This window comes from Herpailurus yagouaroundi, unplaced genomic scaffold (genome assembly GCF_014898765.1).
Source record: "Herpailurus yagouaroundi ecotype Mexico unplaced genomic scaffold, PumYag 77, whole genome shotgun sequence".
Taxonomy (NCBI): Eukaryota; Metazoa; Chordata; class Mammalia; order Carnivora; family Felidae; genus Herpailurus; species Herpailurus yagouaroundi.
Window position 1 is genome coordinate 59,457,148 of NW_024412388.1, and position 20,992 is coordinate 59,478,139.

At 36.4% G+C, this 20,992-nt stretch overlaps 1 long non-coding RNA gene across 1 annotated transcript in view; it reads left to right on the forward strand.

The window, feature by feature from the left end:
- The window catches only part of LOC121027312 (uncharacterized), a 39,157-nt gene that overhangs the window by 14,844 nt on the left and 3,321 nt on the right, over positions 1-20,992 (forward strand). Inside the window, exon 3 of the long non-coding RNA XR_005788660.1 lies at positions 479-550. This is a non-coding gene — a long non-coding RNA (uncharacterized LOC121027312). The remainder of the gene's footprint in view (positions 1-478; positions 551-20,992) is intronic.

Here is a 20,992-nt window from a genome sequence, read left to right on the forward strand (position 1 = left end):
CTCTCTCTCCTTCTGTATCTGTTCCTCCTCCTCTTGTTCTCTCTCTCTCCCTCAAAATAAATAAATAAATTAAAAAAAAAGGGGGAGGTTGCATCTAAAGGAGACAAAGTAAAAGTCAAAACAATATTATTTGGAATGATCAAAGATGTCAGACAAAAACTTAGAAGATATCAGTTATTAATGATATATATGTATTACAATAAATGAATGCAAATAATTCAAGGTTAGATGCCCAATTGCATTTCCATCTCAAACATGACCAAAAAAGTTTTGGGGGCTGTGCATCATATATATCATCAGATTGTGGAGATTATTCCAGCTCTCCAAACAAAAACGTTTATTTTTCACAGTAAATTTAATTCCTTTTTTTTTCTTTTTCTTTTTTTTTTTTTTTCAAATCATCCAAGACTGAAGAAACAAGTGTGGAGTGTGAAAATAGCATGCAGCATTTGACATTTTAAAATTTGTTTTCTACTAGTTCCCTACAAAGAATAGCCTGCTCCAGTGCTGGCCTGAGATTTGGACCACAACAAATGCTCAGCGTGGCAAGGTGAATACCTCGCAGCCTAGACAGTTGGCAATTTACTCAAGTCTTCTCGTTAGCATTTGTTCCACCCACTCCCTCCTCTGCCGGTTTCCTTGAGAATGCTATGAAAGTCAGGGAAGACACACATGTATGTATGGCTTTGAGAAGCGGTTTACATTTTTCTACTTGCATGAACTATATTTATCTAAACGAAAACTTGGCTTGGAAAGGTATTTGTATTATGGCTAGGTCTGTTTGTCTACATGTCTTTAATTTATGCAGTATATGTTAATTACTTTTTTAATGTGAAAATATTTTGACATTGCTTTTTCTCATTTCTTTGACTTCTTGAATAATTTTATCGTGAGGCTGCCTCTGAAGCACATCTGCTCTCTGGGCTTCTAGCCTTTTATTCAGTGCGCATACCCTTCAGCACTGGTGCTCAAGCCTCTTGTTCACGAAATCTTAAAACATTTTTAGCAAATTGGAATATTATTACAGAGGTGACTGTAGGCAATCTCATTTTTGAAGGTTAATTCTGGATAATCACCCCATCTAGACATTCAAAAAAAGTAAAGATACACATTTAGACTAATCAAATTTGGACTCTTCATGTCCCAAGAACAAAACAAGGTACTTAGTTCTGAGCCGAGGCAGGTCATTCAACAAAATTGGATCTACCTGACCCTCTCAGAAGCTATATAATGTGTTTTATCTGTTGCCAAAGGATGATCAAAAAGATGCAGTTGTTCTTTACATGAAGGGAAGCACCATGTGAATTCAGATATAACACTTCTTACCTGCTCTACTCTTAAAACCTAAGAAATGTCCATGAGGAAGGAGACATGTATTTGTGAACTTGGGGAATAGATTCGGGAAGGTCTCATCTCTTCCACTTAAATACATTTACAAGCTTTCTAAAATCAAACGCCACAACCTAGAGAGTGCCCACCCCAGAGATGAGTCCCCTCCTGTCACTGTGCAGTGCACACATCACGTTCCTTATCATTATCCTCTTCTGACAAAGCATCTTTCTAATGGGTCATTTAAGTAACTGAAGAGAAGACAAACACATAGTTCAGAAAGGCTCTTGTTGACTAATCACTTTTCCACACAGGCGATAAAATTTTATGGTTTTTTAAGCTGGTATTTCTGAAACATCTTGTTAAAAGTTACTATTAGGAAATGTTCACAGGTACAATAGGAATATTCCTTGCTGTTGCTAGCTTGATATCTGGCCTATCAAAGAATTTAGAAAAAAAGAAAAAAAAAAGTAGAACTGCAGTGCAGATTTTTCTCAGGGTATGTTGAAGCAGCCTTTGCTATAGCTGTGAGATTTTAAAAAGTATTTTCCAAGACATCTATCTTATACAGACAAGACTATTTTAAATTGGACTCATTAAATCATTTGTTGTCACAGCCAACAGCCGTGTGGAGGCTAGTTAACAAATGAAAAATGAGCCTTTCTAACTTGTTTACTTTATATGGATGCTTTCTTTATTTCATTTCCCCCCCTCTGGTAGCACATTGACTTAGGGGATCTTGTTACAGTACTGCCTGACAAAAATTAAAAATGTGAAGGCTGAAAATACTATAGACATTACGCCCCAGTTCACATAAAATACTGGTGAAGGGCTTCCCTCTGATAGTGGTACCCAGGCCTATCTACTATTTCAAGGAAGGGAACCAATTAAAATCTCATTTACTTTGTTGAAAGGTAACACAGAATTACTTGAGAAACACAAAATTCTTGGCACAGAAAGAAAAAAAAAATAATGATCCTAAGTTCATCTCTGAGTTTTTCCTTGGCGCTCCTATTCTGCCAGCTCAAGATTGTTTCAACAATATAGGTTAAAGTATCTTTGTTAATTTATCCACTCATTCATTCACTCCTTCACTCCTTCACTCATTCATTCATTCAATTGCTCATCCATCTGCTTCTAAATGCCGCAGTGGATGGAAGACGTCCCTTACTAGTTGGTTAGCAAGCAATGTTTTTCATTGCTGTTTGGTATAAATTAATCTTAATTTAATTTCAGTTTATAAATATTCTCTTCTTGGCCAATAGTTAAAAAAATTTTTTTCATGCTATTGTTTTTTTAGTGATGGCCCTAAAAATATGTTTATTTGTATATTCTTTTGGTTTCATTTTTCATTGAGGAGGTATTTTTAAGGATTCCTTATTTTTGTTTATTTCCTAGTAGCTTTTACTGGATGTGTTGTCAAGTAGTAAGTGAAGTAGAATGGTATTTTCTGATCAGTTCTGTACAATACTCTGTGTCTCAGAGCTTACAATAGGAAAATGTTGATGATGAAAAAGAACTTTGGGAATAGGTGAGTCAACGTTTGAACCGTCAATTTCACTTCCATCAATTTTCTTACTTGTAACATGGAGAGGACAGGCCCATTAGGAGTTACACTGAAGAGAAAATGAAATATATCTAGAGTTCCTTGCACCAACTAGACACTCAATAAATGAAAACTTAAACAAACAAACAACAAACAAATCAAAATTCTTTTGAATGATCAAGTGGTATCCAATTTTCTGCCCGGTATCTACCCTGGGTCCATTTAACTTCTTCAGCTTTCTCCTATGTGAAGAATGATTAGATTCAACTGTATCTTATGCAAATATTTGTATTTTTTTTGTGTATATATATTTTTTAATGTTTGTTTATTATTGAGAGAGACAGAATGTGAGCAGGGGAGGGGCAGAGTGAGAGGGAGACACAGGATCTGAAGCAGGCTCCAGGCTCTGAGCTGTCACCACAGAACCCGACATGGGGATCGAACCCAAGAGCCAGGAGATCATGACCTGAGCCAAAGTTGGACGCACACACGACTAAGCCACTCAGGTGCCCCTGCAAATATTTGTATTTTAAAAAGAGTTCAAATCAGTTCAGGTTTTTGAGGTAATTGGTATTACTTGAGAATTGGGTGCTTACTGATATTTGCAATAAAACCCAATTTAGGATTATCTACATTTCCATTACTATGATACACATGTTTTTTCCAGGTCATGAATAACAATGTTAAATAAGCACAAACCTCACAACAACCCTAGAGATAGCAATTTAAAATACTCCTACAATTTAATTTATTCTTTTTTGTCATTCCTCTGTGCTGTGGTCCTGTGGCCAGTTTGCTTCATAGAATATTACAGAAAGCACGTGTGAACTAATTTCTCAAGTTATTGTATTTCCTTCATATTTCCCATTAACTCATATATTCTATACTTTATTCATTTGGTAGTTCCCCCATTTTTGCAAAATGTTATCTTCCTTAACTTCCTTTCCTATTTCTCTGGTTTCCAAGTTTGAGTTAGATATAACTCATCCGCAGTCTTGTATTCACTCCCTCAGTAAATTGGTACTGAACGCCTACCATGTGCCAGGACCTGGTGCTGAGCAAGCAATAAATAAAACATAGTCCCTAACTTCTTGGAAGTTACATTTTAGTGGCACGCAAAGAAAGGCCAATGATTATTGTATAAGCAGATAAACAATCTGAATTGAAATAGTGAAGAGTGCTGTAAAGAAAATAAAGGATGGCAATGGGAAAAGGACTTGGCAGAGTAGTAGTAGTAGTAGAAGGGCAATTATTTCAGCCAAGATGATCAGGAAAGGATTGCCAGAAGTGGGACCTAACAATGAGATAGGAACAGTATTATAGGCATAAGAGTATCAAGTTGAAAGACCCCGAGATAGGAACGGGTTTGGCATTGGAAGCATTAAATGAAGGTTAGTGTTGCCGGGGGAAGTTGGATAAGGGAGAGCATGGCAGGAGTGATGTTGAAGAGGTAGGTAAGAGTCAGGTCATGTAGGGCCTGTCATGTGGCAAGGTGTTTAGATTTTTCTTTTTCTAAAGGCAATGAAAAGACATTGTGGTGTTTTAAGCAGCAAAATGGATTGATTTGATTTGTGCTTTCGGAAGATCATTTTGGCTGTTGTGTGGAGAATAGACTGGAAATTGTGAGGTTGTAAGTGTTGAGGCAGGGAGACTAGTTTGGAGCCTACTGCAGTAGTACAGGTGAGAAGTAATGGTGGCTTGGACTAGGGTTTTAGGAACGAAGTTATAAGAAATAGTCAGGCCTGGGAAAGATCTGGGCGGCAGTACCAAGAAGACTTGCCGGTATGTTGGATGTGAGAAGTGATGAAGAGAGTGCCGTCTTGTTGGATTTAGCACCTGAGAGACTGAAACCTACAGAGCAATTGTCACGCGGTACTGTCATCCCTGTATATCACTTGATGCTCTCCTGAAGAGCCTGGAACATCCTTGAAACACAGTAACCCTTACTATTTATCTTTGGACTACCAATACCATTACATAGGTCCTGTTGAGTAAGTATTTGTGGAATGAATGGAAGACATAGAGGTAAATCTAAAATTATTCGACTTGACAGAATAATTGCTGCTGTGTTAAAAACCACAGGGCATGTGGTGCAGTATCAGAGTAAAGGATACAGCGGTGCCTGAGTGTCTCAGTCGGTTAAGCGTCCGACTTCAGCTCAGGTCATGATCTCCTGGTCTGTGAGTTCAAGCCCCAGGTCGGGCTCTATGCTGACACCTCAGAGCCTGGAGCGTGTTTCAGATTCTGTGTTTCCCTCTCTCTCTGCCCCTCCCCCGCTCACACTCTGTCTCTCTCTTGAAAATAAACAATAAAATTTATTAAAAAAAAGAATAAAGGATATGACTTCTTGGCAACACACTTTATAGAATATGATTCACACAAGCAAATTTGTAGTCCACAAAGAAACTGGAAGTATTTACGGGTGAGAAGTGAGTATAAAATACATTTATGGATAGAAAAATATATACCTTCCTATCTGAATGATAAAAGTTCACAAATAGATAAGTTGCAGGTCCTTCTTTAATTGCTTAAAAGAAAATATAACTACCTTAAACTTTAAGCTGTTGTTTGTGATATCAGAGAGATATCTGTATCAATGAGAACACTTTTGGACACAACTGACCTAAGCCCAAACCCCAATAGTTCAGGTAGAGAGAATACTTACTGGCTCATAAAACATAAACAACAGGATAAGGTCTATCTTGGAAAATGGATTCAACAGAGTTTGTTTGTTTGTTTATTTATTTCAACAGAGTTTAAATGAGGTTACCAGGGGTTCTTTTTCCTTATTTTATAGCTGTGTTCTTTACTTTTGTTTTAGTTTCATTCTCAAATGGGTACAAGAAGGCAACATCTACTCACATCTTCCGATTTTCAGTGAGACAAAGAGACTTTCAACAGTGGAACAAATGTCTTGAGCCCGGCTCTCATTGGTTCACTTTATTTTATTTATTTATCTATTTTTAATTTGAGAGAGAGAGAGAGAGAAAGAGAATGCATGCAAGCAGGGGAGAGGGACATAAGGAGAGACAGAATCATAAGCAGGTTGCATGCTCAGTGCAGAACCCAATATGGGGTTCGATCCCACAATCCTGGGATCATGACCTGGGCTGAAATCAAGAGGCTGATGCTCATCTGACTGGGTCACCCAGGTGCCCCTCATTGGTTCACTTTTGATCATATGCCCAGCCCTAAACCAATCTGTGTGGCAGAGGAGAAGTGGTTCCTCAAAGGATCTTGGGATACTATTGGGAATAAGAAATGGAAAATGGCAGAATGAATTAGAATGTTTTCTGTCAATTTTTAAGTATGTGTGTGTGGCTTCATTATTTTTTTTAAAGTAGATGATATTTAGAGGTACATTAGACTTTCAGCTTCAAGAATGTAAAGACCTTCCATTATTTTTGTGTCCCTGGGACTTAATATGTCCACTCTAAAGTAGGCACTCAATAATACTTGTTGAATGAATGAGTAAAAATGAGATGTTCCTTAGCTTTATAGAAATCTTTGCTGGACTTTGCTATAGACTTGTGTGATGAAACAAAATAAGAATTTCTGTGCATGTGTATAAATAGTTGGGAAAAATTATCCATAGATCATCAAAATAATGCAAAGAAGAAATTGTTAGATTCAATTACAGTATCCTGAAAAGGTTTTACAAGTTGAGATTTTGGCCTGCATTTTAAAATTTGGATTCTTTTTTGATCTCTTTCACCTTTTAGGTATAAAATAAACACCATATTTCCTATGGCATTTCGGAGAACTGAACTTGATAATTCTGGCAGTGCTATTTTGCTCTTTCAAGACATTCAACAGCAAGCACATATGTGTCTGACTAAATGTCACTGTGCTTAAGATTTCTATAATTTGGATTTGGAAGCTGGTGAAGGGAGAAGGAAGATGGAACTTTTTAGTTCCTTATTACTCTGTCCCATGATGTTTCTTTGTTCATTTGATTCTAATGATTCCAACAGGAGTTGAAACAAAAACAAGGATTGGCCTACCATGGGTTAATTACTTAGTAGAAGGGCTATTTCTTGAGTCTGACAGTGGGGAATGGGTCAGAAAAGACTAATTAGACAAGCTTCAAGTTCTAGAGAAATGCTAGTGGAACAGGTGAAAATAAACTGGTGATAATTGAGGGGCTAATTATCCTCCACCTAGCAATTGGCCACCAGGTGTTCTGTAGCACATAAAAGAGGGACTGACAGAGCAACAGAGGCTGTTTGTTTTTTTTTTTTCTTTTTCCTAGAGAAATGAGGAGAGTGGGGGAAACACACACACACACACACACACACACACACACACACACACACACACAAAACCCAAGGACTTTGAAATCTATAAAATGGTGTTTCTTATGTTTTTTCACTTGTTCTTTCCTGCTGCATTGGGTAGAAAACTGGACCAAGGATATGTGCTTGTGTTTTGTTTTATTTGCTTTTTAAAGAACTAGTGTCCCTTCTAGACTGTATACCTATGAGGAATTTCAGTGTTCAGTATACATAGACATATATCCTTATCATTAAGTTTATGGTAACAATCTATATGGCACATTTATTGGATGGAAAGTTTACTGGAGTTTAGAAAGGCCATTATTAATAACAGAATGGAAACCCATCAGTCTGAAAGAAAAAAATAAAGTAGCTTTATTTCTCCTTGCAGCTTTCTTTCTCCTCTCTTTCTTCATTACCCCAATCTTTGAAAGGTCCCTAGAATCAAAATAACAATGAGATACCACCTCACACATGTCAGAATAGCTAAAATGAACAACTCAGGAAACAACAGATGTTGGTGAGGATGCTGAGAAAGGAGAACACTTTTGCACTGCTGGTGGGAATGCAAACTGGTGCAGCCACTGTGGAAAACAGTATGGAGGTTCCTAAAAAAATTAAAAATAGAGCTACTCAATGACTTAGCAATTGCACTATTAGGTATGTATCGAAAGGATATAAAAGTGCTGATTCAAAGGGGCATATGCACCCCAATGTTTATAGCAGTCAACAATAGCCAAATTATGGAAAGAGCCCAAATGTCCATTGACTGATGAGCGGATAAAGAAGATGTGGTGTGTATATATACATACACACACACACACACACACACACACACACACACTGGAATATTACTCGGTGATCAAAAAGAATGAAATCTTGCCATTTGCAACAACGTGGATGGAATTAGAATTTACTATGCTAAGTGAAAAAAGAGAAAGATAAATATAATATGATTTCACTCAATGTGGAATTTAAGAAACAAAACAGATAAACATAGGGAAAGGGAAGGAAAAATAAGATAAAAACAGAGAGGGAGGCAAACCATAAGAGACTCTTAAATACAGAGAACAAGCTGAGGGTTGCTGGAGGGGTGTTGGGTAGGAGGATGTGCTAAATGGGCGATGGGCATTAAGGAGGGCACTTGTTGGAATGAGCACTGGGTGTTATATGTAAATATAACTAAATTCTACTCCTGAAGTCATTATTGCACTATATGTTAACTAACTTGGATTTAAATTTTAAAATGTATGAAGAAAAAATAAATTAAAAAAAAAAGAATTTGCAAATAAATAAATAAATAACCCAAGAGCCTAGGGAAGGTCAGGGAAGAAACTTCAACCTCTGCCTAGGGCCTATATTTTCTCTCTAATATTTCTCTATTCCTACACAACTGAATTTTTTTTCTAAGAGAAAATAATTTATTTTTTAGATGAATGTAGGGAATGAGGATTTTCTTTTTTAAATGTTTATTTATTTTTGAGAGAGACAGAGCACAAGCAGGGGAGGGGCAGAGAGAGAGGGAGACACAATCTAAAGCAGGCTCCAGGTTTCAAGCTGTTAGCACATAGCCCGACGTCGGGCCAGAACTCATGAACCGTAAGATCATGACCTGAGCCAAAATCAGATGCTTAACTGACTGAACCACCCAGGTGCCCTGGGAATGAGAATTTTCTTAAGGCCTCTCACCTCTTTCTCTCAAGGGGAAACTTCCAGATTCCAATTTGTCATCCTAAATCCAGAGAACTTAATTTACTTTAAAAACTCACGTTCATTTTAGGTGCTAGAAAACCCTACCATAACTGACTTTGATGAATGTAACTTTTCAGAACAATGGCCATGCCTGATTAAAGGAAGACCCATTCTTAAATAAGTCCTGAAAAATCAAGAAACTTTATTCTTGACCTCTGGCCACATTGATTAGAGAGTTCTTAACAGACCTGTGTATCTGATTTCCCTACCCTCAGCAGGTCCTCAAAACTGAGAGCATTATACAGGGAGGAGGAGAATAGAAATAATACAAAAATACATATGTCTTCACAAGTAAGCCTGAATTTGATGGAGAAACAGTAAGGAAGGAAGATGGAGAGCCAAAATGAATGAGACTATATTCCCTTCATGGTCTGGATGTTGTGAATAATTATCCTGAATAAAGGAATACTGCATTGTTTTCAGCAGCTTCTGATTAAGGAAGCCATATACCTCCTAAAAGATTTTGAACCAAAAAAAAAAAAAAAAGTTAAAGATTTGACTTATTAAGAAGTAAGCTTCAGTTATGTGGATAATTATCTACTCTGGGCTATTTTGGCCTTGTTTTACACCATTCAAATGAGGCACTACTGTAGAGCAAAGCCTTTTTCTTTTTTCTTTTTAAAGTAAGTTGCCCCATATAGAATCATCAAAGGTTTATCACTTTCTAAAAGCTGAATGAAGGATCAGATAACATTTGTATTATAAAATAGATTACTTTTTCATTTTTCTGTGTTTAATATGTATGTAGAAATTAGACATTAAAGATCAGAGAAAGACTACAATCGCCTTTTTCTTTTATTGTGCAAGTACCTGTCTAAGAAGTCCCCAGACTTAGAACTAGGCATTAGGAGAAGCATCTGTGGAGCAGGGAGTCATGGGGATGAAAGGTTATAGATAAGAGAACTCTGAGTGTGGATTTTAATCCACTTGGGAAACTGTCAGCAGCATAATTAGAAGAATAACCTGCATGGGGACCCTGCCGAATGCAGCTGCTATAACCTCAACCTATGACAATTTAGAAAATCCATCTTTTTTAGCCTTAAAATAAAAGCTTTTCCCACCTCCAGGACAGTCTGGAGAATATGTCCTCTGTAAACTCTGCATGAAGACTGATTTGAGATTACTGAAAGAAGCATACAGCATATTTCATTGGGGATACATTTCCAAATTAGAACAGGATTTCTCTTAAAGTGTTTTATCTTGTTAACTCTTCAGTGGTTCGAAGTTCTTGGTTTTGTATGGTGCGTGTGTTCCTTTTTTTTTTTTTTTTTTTGAAAGCATACTTAGCCAAAGTCTAAATTCTTTGGGAAGAAAAGTCAGGATGGCCTGATTTAGTCAGTGCCAATAGCCATCAATTTCCAGGAGAAAAGATAGGGGAATAAATAAATCAGCCGAGTACCATGCTAAAACAGCTAGACAGGCCAAACCATTTATTACCCAGAAAACCAACACATACAGAATAGAAGGAATGGAGAGAAAGAGGGGACTATAGATTCTAAGCCAAAGTAGTAAATTTTATAAACACTGTAAGCTTTCAGGAGAACACCTGATGTTTTCATTAGGTAAGTGTTTTTATTGTTTGCAAGTAACAAAAATTCACTGAAGCTAGTAAGGCAAAATAATTGAGATATTCATTTGTGACTTTGGATGTTCTTCAACTTCTTCCTTCATTTACAATTGATAGCCAGGCTCTTTTTTTTTAATGTAGTTATTTCCCTCTCTCCTTTATTTACTTTTCAGTTTTATTGAGATATAATTGACATACGTCACTGCATGAATTTCAGGTGTATAACATAAAGGAGTGACTTACATCTATTGTGAACTGCTTACCACAATAAGTTTAGTTAACATTCATCATCTCATATAGACACAATAAAAAGAAATGGGGGGAAAAAGTTATTTTCTCCTTGTGATGAGAACTCTTAGGATTTATTCTCTGAATGACTTCCCTATAAATCAAACTATGGTGGTAGCTATACCCATCATGCTGCACATTGCGTCTCTAGTACTTATTTGTCTTGTAACTGGAAGCTTGTACCTTTTGGCCACCTTCTGCCAGTTTCCCCTCCCCCCCCCCCAATCTCTGGTTACGACAAATCTGATTTCTCTTTCTATGAATTTGGTTTTTTTTTTCCTGTATTGTTTTGTTTTTTAGATTCTACATGTAAGTGGGATCATATAGTATTTGTCTTTCTCTGACTTATTTAACTTAGCACAAAGCCCTCAAGGTCCATCCATGTCATCACAAATGGCACAATATCCTCATTTTTTATGGCTGAATAATATTCCATTGCATCTGTGTATATACATATACATACCACAACTTCTTTATTCATTCATCTACCAATGGACACTAAGTTTGTTTCCTTGTCTTGGCTACTGTAAATATTGCTGGATAGCTGGGCTCTTTATATTTCATATCTTCGGAGTCTTTTGCAGGTTCTAGATTAGGAGTTGCTTAAAGGCACCAGCTCTTTCTATCCTTTATGAAAGCCTAAACTTCTTGAACAGATTAGGATAGAAAAAGGAATGCTCTTATGAGACTTTAGAAGGGAGAGGGTAAAGGCAAGGGCAGGGCTTTGTTCCTCTCTCAGTTCAGTGAAAGGATGGCCTTTGTAGGTCCTGTTGGTAGCAGGGTATTGCTCAGTGCTTATGACAGTGACATCAGAAGGGGTATAACCTCAGAGGGGATGGAACCACGGTCACTGCTAAAGCCTAGACCTAAGGCACAAGATCCTCCAGCAGCACTAAATTTTCATACACACCAAGTCCAGCAAGATAGCAGTGAGCTTTCAGATCCCAAGAGACCTTGAGGACTGAGATGATGTGTATCGAGCATGAATTCCTGCTGACTAATGGCCCCTTACTGGAGGAGGATTCCTGAGACATTGGTGTTGCCCAAGACCCTTGAACCTTTACAGAGCACTTTGGGTGGGTGTGAGAGTAGAAGTAATAACCAATGAGGTGCAGTTCCAGCCAGTATAGTAGGATGAGGACTGGGAGATGAATTTAAGCAGACTTAGAAAAGTAAATAAAATTTGATATTTTTCATAGTTTACAGACCAACATTTAGACCCACTGTACTTAGGAAGAAGTGAAAATTTTATCTTAAGCGTAAAATTATCTTGTGATCCTTGCTTATATCCGCATACCTACCTCCTTCTACCACCCTCCTTGCTTACTGTACTCTAGCCAGGCTGATTAGTCCCCAGTCTGCCTGCTCCTTTATACCTGAGGATTTTTCTGTTTAAACCTCCTTTTGCCTGAAAGATGCTCCTTCAAATATTTGCATGACTGGCTTCTCCTCACCCTTCAGATCTTACCTTAAATGTCATTTCCTAGCAGAGGTTATCCCTGATCGTGCTAAATAAAAAGATCCTTCTCTCAAACACACTTCTATGGCAAAACAGTTATTCTCAATTACCCTGCTTTATATTCCTTCTTAGGAAATATCATAAACCAGATAAATAGATATATAGAAAAATAGATAGGCAGACAAACAGATAATGTATTATTTTTCTTGACCTGCCATACCAAACACCACAGACCGAGGGGCTTAACAACAGAAATGTATTTTCTCATATTTCTGGAGGCCAGAAGCCCAAAGTCAAGGCATTGGCAGGCTTAATTTCTTCTGAAGCTTCTCTTCTTGGCTTCCAGATGGCTCTCTCTTGCTATGTCACATCGTCTTTTCTCTGTGTGTCTTAATTTCATCTTCTTATAAGGACACATGTCATACTGGATTAGACATCTTGGCCTACCCATTCAGCCTACTTTTTCTCAATTACTTTTTTAAAGGCCTCTAACTATAGGCACATTCTGAGGTACTAGGGATTAGAACTTCAACACATGAGTTTTGAGGGGATACAATTCAGCCTGTGATAGATAGATAGATAGATAGATAGATAGATAGATAGATAGATAGATTATAGAATCTTAGTAACTTATTTTGCTGGAGAGAGGTACTCGTCTGGCTGTGGGCCTAAGGGAAGAGGTCTGGGGCCCTCCTACTTGCCCTAATCCTTACTTTCCTACCTTCAGAGACACCTGGCATCTTTAATTCCTAAGACATGATGAAAATAGCATGAATCAGTTTGCTTATTTTGATTTTCTATAGCCCACCTTTACTTCTTTCCTCTACCAGTCACTTAAGAAACCATAAAAAACCTCAAATCATATTCGGTTATTAGCCATACAGCTGTTTCTCGTGTTCTGAAATATTGTTGGCATTTCTTACTGGCTGTTCTTTTTTCCCTTATTCACTTTGTTATTTTTATTTTATACATTTTTTTTTCTTCCTTTATAATCATTCTAGTAGGGTTTCATGATGGTGTGGACATAATCTGCAGATTTAATGCTTCATGGTTAATTTAATCTAGAATCTGCTGTATCACTTTTAGCTTTGTTTAACATGACTTTAAGGTCCTGGGGCACCTGAGTGGCTCAGTCAGTTAAGCGTCCAAACTCTTGATTTTGGGTTAGGCCATGATCCTGTGGTTCGGGAGTTTAAGCTCCGCATTGAGCTCTGGGCTTACAGTGTGGAACTGCTTCGGACTCTCTCTCCCTTTCCCTCTTTCTACCCCTCCCCTGTTCATGTGCACTTTCTCTCTCTCAAAATAAATAAATAAACTTTAAAAAAATGGCTTTAAGATCCTAAAACCTGGTTCCAAATCCTGGTGAGATCCTTATTATTAATTGTGCAAAAGTTCTATTCTTGGTGATCAACATGTTTATTTTTATAGAATTACATAAGAGGGAATATTACCTAGGAAATTACAAACATTATATCTAACATTGGTTCTAGTTACTATGGATTTGGTGAAATTTTTATGTATAAACCTGGGTCAATATATAACAAAATGATACCACATCACACAGTAGCATTTAGATCATTTAAAAAAAGATTATCTGGCCCAATGTAGCTTTTGATTTCAGTTCTCATTACTTGCCTAGACAAAACTTACATATAGTCCAATCAGATTGTCTGCTTATTCTCCCACCATGGCTCAGATATTTCAGCTTGGGTGCTTTTGTTTAGTGTATTTCTTCCTTCTAGATAATTTTAAATGATGATTCATCTTCATTTGTTAAAGTCCTTTCCATTTTTCAATGCCCACTTCAAAAGTCATCTGTCTTGATGCTCTTACCTAGATGTTCTGCCTCTCCTTTGAATTTAATATTTCTACTTCTCTTCTGACCCTTACTTGACTCTAGTCAACTTGTGAGTGAACTTGGAATATCATTCTTACTACTCTAAAAGCATCTAGAAAACAAAGTTCTGGCCAATTCTTCATGAGTGCCTATGTCACTACTTTGCATTTAGTAAGAGCTCAATAAAATCCGTTGATTTGAACAGAACTCCCAGGTCGCAGTAACTTTAGTTGAAAATTAATGGGAAATATAAACTTATTTAAATAGTAATCTCCATGAAATAGAAAGCGAAATCTGCTTTTAATACTATCACGTATCCTCCTGCCAAATTAAAATCCAACCAAAGCATAAATCCAAAATCACACTTAATTTTCATGTTACGTAGGTAATGTGGGGATTTTTGTTTTTGTTTTTGTTTTGTTTTGTATTTATAGAAATTAGGGCAGTGTCTTGAAAACTGATTACATAGAGTTATAAGAAAGGGTTTTAGGATAAATTTAATACGGGCTTAAAGATCTGTCAGTCCGTTAGGTACAAAAGATGTAAGGAGTATCTTTGGCTATTATTAGAATAACAGAAATGAAGAAGACATGAGTTTAAAAGATATTCCTGCTAAAGCAGAAATGGGAGCAGAGATCAGTAGTTTAAGAAGGGAAAGGAGCACAACTAAGCAGATGATACATCTAGTAGTTTTTCCCCAAGAGGTTTTGAGTATAAAGAAGTGGCTCTACCAATGTACTAAAAGCCCTTCAGGGAATCATGAAGCTTCGGTGCATTGATCTGTGCCACGGAATGGGAAATTCAGAGGAGTGAAGATAGGTCGGCCTCAATAATTTCAGAAAACTTTGACTCCTCGAAACCAATACACATTTCAATATAACAAATAGTATAATTTTTCAATGTTGTACAGCATTAGTGAGTTACAACCAAGGATTTTCTCATCTTGCTTGTTCCACAGTTATGTCATCAGGGACAGAAACAGGGCAAATTTTCTTTTTCCACATTCTGTACACATGACCAAGCAATGGCGTGTCACGAGGAAGATGAAAATACAGGAAGATATAGGAATAGGCGTTTTTAAATATTAAGCAAAAGGAGTACCCGGTACTGTGTCATAGATAGTACAACTATCTGCTCAGCAAATGAGTTCAAGTTTAATTCCTCAATCTAGTCAGGGGTGTTTATTAAGTGTTAATTGGTAGTTCTAAGCTGATATGAAAGAAGTTATAAGTAATCAAAATACCTTTTCCTGTATTGTTGAAGTTAGCAAATCGTGCTGCCAACATAGCTCCACAGCATGTTAGAACAGGTTATGACATCAAATAACTCATAGTTGCTCATTATGCATAGGAGGCCTAGTGCACAGATTTTTGAAGTCTTTTTGTCCAGTGCCCAAAGCTAATTAGTGGAAAAACCAGGACTAAAATTCTAGTCACCCCTGTTTTGGGTTCACTTGGTCTTTTTCTACTCATCACACTGCAGGGGTGTGATGAGTAGAGAAAACAAGGCAGGGTTATTGAGCAATAGATGTAGAAACTATCCTGATCATTTACCATAAAGCACTTTGAAGCCTCATTTCTTTTTTTAATCAGGAGAATCTATAAAATTCTTTAATCATCTTTAGGTGTGGTGCCGTGTATTTATATTCAGCTAAAAAGAACGAGTCATAACTGTATGCCTTCATTCATTCACTTGACCAGCATTTACTATGTTCCTACTATGTGCTAGTCTCAGCAAAATCTATTGTTGCAGTTCATTGAGAATATCCTTAACAGTGGTGGGTTTTTATAATAACTTATTTTTTTTAAAGAGACAGAGAAGAAGGGCAGAAGTAGAGGGAAAGAGAGAATCTTAAGCACACTGCACATCCAGCACAGAACTCGATGCAGGGCTCTGTAAGGGGCTCCATGAGATCATGACCTGAGCTGAAATCAAGAGTCCTATGCTTTTTCAACTGAGCCACCCAGGCACCCCAACAGAGGTGGGTTTTTGATACAAACAAGTGCATTCAGAGAGTTTAAGGGGAAATAAATAGGGTTTATAAAGTACATGTCCCTGTTTTGCTTAAGACCTTTACATGTGGTACCCAAACTATTTTCTTTGATAGCTATAAAGAGTTCCTTTAACTTCAGTCAGTCATTTGAACACCAATCCCTTAATTCCAGAACTGTTGGAAATATAGATAAATCATCTCACATTTCAGTCTTTCACCTGGTAAGTATGTAGCGCAGTCATATTGTTATGAACAAAGATATGGGGAAACAGGACTGGTCCATTATTACAGATAAGATCTTCTGGTTTTTAAGGAATAATGTTCGAAACATAATGTTATATAAAAGTGAAGTAATCTTAATAGCTGTTTAACTCTCTTGCTGGAACTTGGTTATTGGGCAGCAGTAAGGAGTTTTGGGGGGCATTTGTAGTGGATATCTTTTTATAGCTTTCATGATTATTAGGCAAAAGCATGTCATGAGAATAGTAAAGCCATGCCTTTTGCTTTCTGAGCAGGTCTCTGTAAGCAATTTAATATGGTTCACCGAGAGAGGGTATGGTAGCTAGTCCATGTTAAGCCTAAACAAACTGCAGTAGAAATTGAAATGGTTGTTCCTGGCTCAATTCATGCCCCTGGATTAAACTGAAATATTACCCATGTCATGTAGGGATATTGAAGAGAGTTGTAATTCTGTTGGTTTCAACTAGGTACTGCCAGCAGTAACTGCCATATGAAAAACAGTGAAAATACATTTCCCGAAGAATTATTAGTAAAAGGTGAAACTCCAACAAGGAGTGCAATTCAAAATAGTAATAAAATAAAGAATAAGGAAAATTATTTGCTATCTAGAAGAGTAAAATTATGGAAAGCTGTCATCAGTGAAATTACCCTCCTCATAGAATTACAGAATTGTTTAGATTTCTCTTACTGCTGCTGTTGAGTAAGCTAAGTTTACATTGTTTCCAGAGATACACACATTATATTATTTATTTCCATAACTGGTAAAATTCCAGCATCATAAATAACTTTCCCACAGCCTGTGTGGTTTTATTTAGTGTGTACATATTAATGCCTTAAATTACATTTCTATAGCACATTCAATGAGCATACTAATAAAATCACAGCCGCTTCAGTGACCTTGAGACTGAACCTCAGTCCTTCACCTACAGAATTTTAAAAATACAGACATAGAGGAGGCACAGGGAAGATGCATAAGTAATTGTGGATTCAAAGCATATGTTTATCTCTGGGAGTATTTGCTCCTCAAATGTTGTTAATATTTAAATATACATTTTCGAAAGCAGCCATTCTCTAATAATAACTCTTGCAACCAGCCTCAAATTTTGCAGCCTGCCAATCTTCCAGTTAGACCCCTTAACTGTGCTGGTCTCTATAATAGTAATTGTCAATTTGACAATCCCTCTAATCACCACAGCACTTTGCAGGTATTAGCCAGGAAATTTCCCGTAACTCCTCTGAGCTGTAGCTCTCTGCCTTCTTAAAGGAGGGACAAATGAGCATAAGTGACTTGTTCTAGAACTGCAAAGAAGAGTGAAAGACAGGTCTGGGATAAAATTCTGGGATCAGCAACTACTAAAATCAACCTTCTGGTATCAGCAAAGCCATTTGTGGATTTTGGTTCCCTCATGAAAAGTGAAGCATAGAGACATGAACATATTCAAGACTCTCCAGTCAAGTGTATTCATACTTTGCTTCTGCCCACATAAGTCTAGGTTTCCTAATTTGTAAGGTTGAGATTACAGTGAAAAGTAAAACGGGACGAACAAAAACTCTAAAGTAACAAGAAGTTTTTGAAATACTATTACAACCTGGAGTGATCCCAAAGCTCACTACTGCTCAGCCCTCAGAAAATACTTGAGAAAAATCTCGTCTCTGAGAATGCTACTACTGAGGACGTTTCGGGAAGGACAGTATAGACTTTGTGGTTATCAAACAACTAAGCATTATGCCTGTTATCCCTTACCTTTTTTTTTAGCTGTAATGTTACCATCATATTTTAAAAAGTAAGCAGACAAGGGGTACCTTGGTAGCTCAGTCGGTTAAGCACCTGACTTTGGCTCAGGTCATGATCTTGTGGTTTCATGAGTTCGAGCCCTGTGTCAGGCTCTGTGTTGATAGCTCAGAGCCTGGAGCCTGTTTCAGATTCTGTGTTTCCCTCTCTCTCTGCCCCTCTCCAGCTCACACTCTGTTTCTCTCTCTCTCTCTCCCTGTCTCTCTCTCTCTCTCTGTCTCTCTCTCAAAAATAAAAAACATTAAAAATGTTTTTTTAAAAAAGTAAGCAGACAAAAAGTACTTTTTGGATGGTTGGTTTTATACTATCTGCCATTTTGAGGAAAAATTAAAATGAGAAAGTATATTTTTAGAAATTATTTACATTCTACAGAATATCTTTACATTCTACAATAAAATATTTTTATTAAAATTAGATCAATATGTTTTTCTCATAATGGTAGTATATACTTATAAAACAGTTCAAACCAGTATCATTGAACACTATGAAAATCAGAAAATTAAGATTTGGTTACAATTTACTTAAAGTAGAGGAGAGGATAGAAATCTAAAAACAAAACAAAACAAAACAGAAAATCTATCTATTAAGATAAAACCAGAGGAAGTGGAAGAAAAAGGAGACATGACTAATTAACATTCTAGGCAATTATTAGTGTGCTCTACTTCCTGGAATATTCTAAACCATAAGCTCACTGCATATTTCAGACCTACAAAGGTAGTGAGAGAGATTATCTTTTAATATGATGTCTTCATTTAATACTGCATTTCCTTGATTCTGAGACCCACATTTTTTTCCACATTTTAACATCACTGAAATTGAAATGCATCCTACAATCAAAAGTATCTCATTATTGCTGTTGGCTAATGTTTCCAAATTTCTATTAAGTATTCATGCTTGGGATTCATTAATGAAAAATCAGAATTTAAGAGAATTTTCAGGAATTCCCTGAACTATGTTATTCTGCATTTTTCACAACACACTATTTATGTGTTTTAAATAATGAGTGACCATGGTAATAAACAGTGGATTGTTTTTCTATGATAGGGTTATACTGAGAATTTCAGAGGTTTACTATTTAAAAACAGTGAGAAAATGAACAGTTTGTGGATAACCCATAAATCTGCCTGATATAAACATCATAATAAGACACATTTATGAAGTTAAATAAAAGTTATTTAAAGAAAGAGTTTGCTAACCATTTAATATTTAAAAGTTCTTATTCTTAAAATGAAAATTTTAAATATAAAACATGAATTGACCCATCTGATAATCTTGATCTTTGTTTTCTAACAAATATTCCAGATGTTAAAAACATTTCTTCCATTTCAATCAAATCAATATCAGTTGATGAGTTGCTGTTGGTTTGATTGAATTAAGAGTGTATTCGAAGCAACCTCAACTTCTTCAAGTTTGTTGAGGTACGTGCTGCTTCATATTAACAACCACAAAAATGAAGGAGTACTATTTTTTCAACTTGCCTTGATTTTGATGTTGATATCAATATTGCTTTTGCTATTTCATATCTTAGATCCGTTTCCAATTTCATTTCGTAGTATTCCACAACAATATTCTCAGCTTCCTTTTTTGTATCTCTTTTGTTAAAATATTTACAAAGAAGTGTACTGATACCAGATATCCAAACACTACAAAATGCCAGTGAACATTGCTGGGAAGTATTAGAATAACAAAACATTTGAGTTTCCCAGCAGGGAAAACAGTACTATACAGAGTCATAGTCAAAATTGCTGCTTTAAGGACTCAAATTTGTTAATTCATGGAATACTGCTCATCAAATTTTTGTGACTATACAATGTTTATAAACTTAATAGTTATTTTATTTGCAAGATTTTTTTCACTATTAGCGGCAGAAACGGCTATAAATTCATATACAACATAGCAACAACTGCAAGCAAGAATGATTGATTAGTAATGTCTCTCCATTGATTGTTAAGCTTTAATTTTCACAGGAAAATTATAATATTTTTCCTGTTTTCTCTATTGATTTTTGTGACAAGATTTTTGATTCAGAAACATGTATAAATTTCCTGAGGATTTTCCATGTGGAAATGCTACTGCCAACCAGACAGCAGTTAGGATACAGTTGTTACTTGTACATTTGTAAATGTCAGTATATTGAGAATCAAAATTTACAGAATGAGTGTCAGCAGCTTAGAAGAAAACCTCAGAGATACTATAGAACACTTTTTAAAATCTTTAACGGGTTTCAAGGGAAAGGTAGAAGAGGGGATGTATCAAAAATGTTTAACACTGTTTCTTGAGTTTCAAAAGCAAACTAGTTCTGCATAATTGCAAAGCCTATTTAAAAGCCGAGTGATAAAGCCTTTAGTTCTCTGAGCATTTTTTTTTTCTTTAAACTGCTATATCAACAATAATTTTAATGGCATACAAGATGTTATAGTGAAGGGAAAAATGGACATCAAATAACTCAGAGTCAAAAAGTGATTCCAAAGAATTGGAGTCTGTAAGTGAAGGTATTTTAGGGCTCTAACCAATTTAGTTAGCTTAAATTTTCCTTTTTACATAGGCATATAATAAGTGATTAAGTTGTATATAATTAAGTCTGAGGTCTCCTCATAAGTATTAAGTAGGATTTCAAAGTGATAAGAAAGTATTTCTTAATAGTTTAATTTGTAGTGTTTTTTTTATTGGTAAATAACATAATAATACATGTTATAATCAGTGATATCTCAGATTGGATAAAACAATATAGATGCAGGAACTGAGGCTGAGAGATTACATGATTTCTCAAACACATCTGATGTTTTGCCAAATGTGCATACAGGATTTAAAACTGTATATATAGGGGCGCCTGGGTGGCGCAGTCGGTTAAGCGTCCGACTTCAGCCAGGTCACGATCTCGCGGTCGGTGAGTTCGAGCCCCGCATCAGGCTCTG